This window comes from Oryx dammah, unplaced genomic scaffold (genome assembly GCF_014754425.2).
Source record: "Oryx dammah isolate SB20612 unplaced genomic scaffold, SCBI_Odam_1.1 HiC_scaffold_7, whole genome shotgun sequence".
NCBI lineage: Eukaryota > Metazoa > Chordata > Mammalia > Artiodactyla > Bovidae > Oryx > Oryx dammah.
In genome coordinates this window covers 8,707,104-8,713,184 of record NW_024070191.1, presented here as the reverse complement: position 1 = coordinate 8,713,184, position 6,081 = coordinate 8,707,104, and positions in this window count along the sequence as shown.

Below are 6,081 nucleotides of genomic sequence, written 5' to 3'. Positions count from 1 at the left end.
TGGGACCAGATGCCACGATCTTAGTTTTTTGAATGCTGAGTTTTAACCCAACCTTTTCACTCTCCTCTTTCAGTTTCATCAAGAGTCTCTTTAGTTCTTCTTTGCTTTCTGCCATAAGGGTGGTGTCATCTACATATCTGAGGTTATTGATATTTCTCCTGTCAATCTTGATTCTAGCTTGTGCTTCATCCAGCCTGCATTTTGCATGATGTAATCTGCACATAATTTAAATAAGCAGAGTAACAAAACACAGTCTTGACGTACTCCTTTCCCAGTTTAGAACCAGTCTGTTGTTACATGTGCCATTCTTACTGTTGCTTCTTGACCTGCATACAAATTTCATAGGAGGCAGGTAAAGTGATCTGATATTCCCATCTCTGTAAGAATTTTCCAAAATTTATTGTGATCCACACCATCAAAAGCTTTGATGTAGTCAACAAAGCAGAAGTAGATATTTTTCTGGAACTCTCTTGCTTTTTCTTTGATCCAGCAGATGCTGGTAATTTGACCTCTGGTTCCTCTGCCTTTTTAAAATCCAGCTTGACCATCTGGTCATTCGTGGTTCATGTACTTTTGAAGTTTGGCTTGGAGCATTGTTTTGCTAGCGTGTGAGATGAGTGCAATTGTACAGTAGTTTGAACATTCTTCCCTTGTGGCTCACCTGGTAAAGAGTCGGCCTGCAATGCAGGAAGAGAATGGCCATCCACTCCAGTGTTCTGTCCTGGAGAATTCCAGGGACTGTGTACTCCATGGGGTCGCAAAGAGTTGGACACAACTGAGCCACTTTCACTTTCACTAACAAGCACAGAAGAGTTTATATGGAGAAGACCATGGAAGGTTTCTCCACGTCCAACCAAGGTGAAATTATTTTCCTTCCAACATGTCTTCTGTAGCTGTGATCTTTAGGAACAGACTCCAAAATCATATGTGCCAGAAGAAATCTTGAGTTTTTCACTCCATAAGTAAAGGATATTTATTGAGTTAACAAATTCCATTTGTCTATACTTAATGTTGTAAGAAACCTGCCATCCTGTTTTACATAGGAACTGTAAATGGCAACCCAGTCGAGTCTTCTTGCCTGGAGAATCCCATGGACAGAGGAGCCTAGTGGGCTACAGTCCCTGGGGTCACAAAGAGGTGGACACCAGTGAGTGACTAACCAACAGCAACCATTTTGCATTCTCACTCACAGTGCACACACATTCTCATTACTCTTCATTTTCATCACCAGCATTTCTGAAATTCTTATTTCCTTTCTTCTCCTTCTCCTTTTTGCTTCTTCTGTTTATCCTCCTTTCTTCTTTTTCTTCCTCCTTCTCCTTCTCACTGTAATAAGTATAAAGCAACATCTCCTTATGGCTTTTATTTGCATTTTGCTAATGAGGAATGATTTTGAATATCATTTCACAAACTTATGTGCCTCTGATATATACTCTTTCGGGAAATGTCTTCAAATAATTTGCCCATCTTTAAATTAGTTTGTCTTCTTATTGTGTTTTAGCAGTTATATATATTCTCAATAGAAGCCTTTAGTCAGATATATATTTTGCCCACATTTATTCTTAATCAGTGGCTTATCTTTTTAGTTTCTTTGAACAGCACATATTTTAAATTTTGATAGGTTATAACTTATTTATTAATTCTATTTTATAATTTACACTTTTTTGATCTAAGAATTTTTGCCTAATCTGAGGTCATGAATATATTCTTCTATTTTCCTTTATAGTTTTATGGTTTTGCATTTAGATCTAGAGTTTTTTTGTATGAATATTTAAATATTCAAGTCCTATATTTTTAAGGTCATCAATCTCCATTGAATTACTTTGGCTCCTTTGTTTAAAAAAAATAGACCTTAACTGTGTAGGTCTATTCCCAGATTCACTATTATATTCAATTTATTTATAAACCTGTCACATTATGCCTAAATCACACTGCTTTGTTTACTCTAGCTTAATAATGACTTTTAAAATCAGGTAGTATAAGCCCTCCAACTTGAATAATTGGAGTACATGAACTCAACTAGGATATGGGGATACATTGAAAAATAAAGCAACAGCATGTGACTGGGACCTGAGAAATACTGAGCTAACCTACTAGACACGATGTTCCGAAAGCCCAGGGTTCTGCCTGTGTGCCCATCAGTGTATATTAGGCTTCTGGCAAGATATCTGATATAAAAGTTATCTTTCCAGACATTTTCTGGTTATATGAAATAATACAAAGTAAATTGAAGTCTTTCATGGAGTTTCTCAAAACCTTCAGACTTTAGCAGTGTTTTGGAAGAGTTGCTTCAAAGTTTATGATTAAATCAGGTTTAATCACAAGTGACATGTCCCAGGCTTTCCTAAACTCCTGTGACTTGTGACTTTGGATTTTTTCTTAGCCTTCCTTATGCTTCATATTTATCTGTTGAAATAGTTGTATCTGCTTCACTAGAACTGTCTTAGTGTATGTACAAAGTTTAGATATTAACCAGCACAGCTAATGCTAAATGAATAAAGGTAACTATTATCAATGTCACTGTTAACATCATCAAATCCTTAGTCCCAGTAGGTGTTCATTTAAGGACAGACTGGTTTCTTTTGTTGGGGGAGTAGGGAATAGTGGTAATGGCCAGTGACAGTGCTTTAATGCAAAAGTATCTGCTCTACTGGGGCTTACCAGGTGGTTCAGAGATAAAGAATCCACCTGACAAGCTTAAAATGCAAGTTCATTCCCTGGGTCAGGAAGACCCCCTGGAAAAGGAAATGGCAACCCACTCCAGTGTTATTGTCTGGGAAATTCCGTGGACACAGGAGACTGGTCTACTGCAGTCCATGGGGTCACAAAGAGTGAGGTATGACTTAGCAATTAAACAGCAACATCTGCTTTAATACTAAGCTGCTGTTTTTTGATCCCCCTTTGAATCAACAGTGGTGTCATTCTGTTCTGATTTCTCTTCAAAGGTACCTCTATTTTATCACTTGTGTTTTCCTACTCCTGCGATTGTGAGACAGAAGTAATCATATCCAATACTGCCTTTTTTTGGAGTATTCATGACAGGCAAATCAAGCTCAGTTCCAGTGGTGATTTTGTGAATAAATGGACCAAGCAGGGTGAGTAGCAAAACTAAGATATCTTGAAAAGGTTGTGATGCTAGTATATAACTTCAGCATATTTATTAAAATAATAAGCAGCAAATAATGGAAATTTCAGTGATTCACATATATGCCTGATGATATTATTCATCAGACTCCCTAAAGTTCTCTCAAGATTGCCCTTTGTGTAGACAAAAATCACATTCCTGTTAGATAACTTTCAATTCTAACTCCTGTCTTTATTTAAATCATAGTCTAGAAATGGAAAAAACAATGTTTCCTTTGCCCAAATAAACTAATTCATGCTTATGAAATACTACAGACTAGTGATACCCTAGTCTGGGTATCTAATGGAAATCATTTCTTCTCATTGACAAGTTCCTTTCCTATTATATGTGGGATTGTCATGCTACTGACATCAACAGACCACAGAACATCCGAAGGCATCTTCTAAAAATCCTAAGAGTGGGAGACATTTTAGGGAGGAGAGAAGGGATTTCTGACTTCGGTATGCATCGAGTTGATATTTTCAATCGAAGTCTTTGTGCAAGTGTTAGAGGACAATATTCATTCTGTCTTACATGAAATGTCTTTCTAATAGAATACTCATTTTATGGAAAAGGAAATCAATTGAAGTGTTATCGCCTTGCTCTTATCTAGATCATTCTACAAACAAGTTTGAAACTCATTTATATTCATACAGGCCTTAGGCATTTTCTAAGGCAACTATTGATGCATTTTGAATCAGAGGAATATAAGAGGCAAAGAAGTTTGCATGTCTGTTTTTTCCTTGAATTCTCATAATATGTTGAACAAAAAGATGTGTGTGAAGGAGAGAGGAATGGGAACAGGTAAATAACTGTCAGAAAAATTCAGCATAAAGCAAATGAGAAACAATGTATGGAGAAAGATAGTAATTATACTTTGGACTCTGCAAGGGGATTTTTACAAAGAGAATCGTATGTGTGTGCTCAGTTGCTCAGTTGTGTCTTTGTGACCCCATGGACTGTAGGCCACCAGGGTCCTCTGTCCATGGGGTTTTCCAGGCAAGAACACAGGAGGAGGTTGCCATTTCCTCCTCCAGGGGATCTTTCTGACTCAGGGATTGAACCTGCATCCCTTGCATCTCCTGCATTGGCAGGCAGATTCTTTACCACTGTGCCACCTGGGAAGCCTGTGTATATCCATATACATAGTATAATTTACATATGGGAAATATAATTTCATGGAGCAATGTATATATTTTTGATTTTTCTGAAAGTACTAATGCTAAATTTTATCATTCTCTTTTCACCTACATAACAAAATAAGAAGCCAGTAATACATTTCTCCTTTTTCCTATGTTACAGGCAAGCCTGATTTTAGATTACTTTTTTCAGTTTCTTTCTAATTCTATATAGGATTTTGCTATAGAAAAGAAAAAAGGGACCTTCTTTACCCGTCAGCCTGATTCCCACCAGCATTCAGTGCCTTCTCCATTCTGTAGAGCAGTAATTCAGAACTTAAAAAAGAAAAAAAAAGGTTTGGCCTGTTACCAATTATTAGATAGAAATATTTCCTTCATATATACCTATTCATAAAGCACTTTGAAAGGGGATGCTTTTGTCTTAAAAGTGAAGTGTTGAATAATAATTTGTGACATCAAATACATCTTCGGATGATCATCTCTGTCTTTTATCTCCCAAAAGCTCCTGAAAACTCTTATATTGGTTATTGTGGTTCAGACAGTATTCTACTTAATGTGAAGTGAGAGCTAAACTTCACTTTCTTTTCTGCAGCCTCTTATAATTTTATCAGTAATTTGAGTGCTTTATAAACAGCAGAGGTTAAAAGAGTTAGTCATAATGGATTAAAGAATGCAAGTAATATTTTCAGCATATTTATAGGTAGCACATACTTGAAGTTGACATTAAAATTTTACAGTAAGACCTTCATGAAAGTCTTTCAGTATATATATAATGATGAGTCTACTATGTGGGTTTAAAAGTATTTATCCACAAGAAAATCTTTTAGTAAAAGTGCCTGCATTTAGCATAATAAAGCACTTAGACTCTACTGTTACTCTTACCTTGTCACTCCAGTGGTCTTGCAGTGCATTTTTCTTAGTCTTTGTCTAAGAATTATTTTAAAGTATGGAAAGCATATAATTTAGAGTATAGTTTGATGTTAGGACCAAAGAGAGCTGTAAGTGTGGTGACAGCACTTTCTGTTTATTTATTTAAAATAATGTAAAATAAATACATGTTTTTCTATGCAAAATATTTTCTGTGTAGATACAAGCACAAACATATATACATTTTTATTCTTATAGAAAAATAACTTTAAAATGCTTAGAAAAGTTTCCTGTCTGTTGGAAGTTAATTAATGTAAAAAAAAGGTATCCATACCTGTGATATTGTGAATTGTAGAAAGGAATATGTATTAGGTCTTTGTCCACATTTACTAAAATCCTTATATTTCCTAAGTGTTGAGAGCAACAAAGGTGTCTTTTGTTATGTTAATAAGACAACCAATAAGACTGTAGGTTGCAGTCAATGATTTAATCAGTCTAATGAGCCTTCATAAAACCCCAGAAGAACAGAATTATAACAGCTTCCAGGTTGAGGAGCCCCCACCCATGTACAATCATGCCAAACCCCAGGCTCCGTAAGGACAAAAGCGCCTTTGGTCGGGACCTGGCCCTCTGTATTTCATCATCTGGCTGTTGATTCCTGTCCTTTAAGATTTTTGGTAATAGATCAGTGATCTCCTGAGTAAAAAGCTTTCTTGAGTTCTGTGAGTCATTCCAGCCACCTAGTTGAACCCAAGGAGTGGGTCATGGAAATGTTTGATTTATAGACAGTCAGAAGTATAGGCAACAACCCGGGCTTGAATTGATATCTGCAGTGGGGTGAAGGGGGAGCGATCTTGCATCCTTAGCCTGTGGGATTGGACATTATCACTGGGTAAATACGGTCAGATGGACTTCGCAGGTGGCCCAGTGGCAAAGAATCTGCCTGCCAGT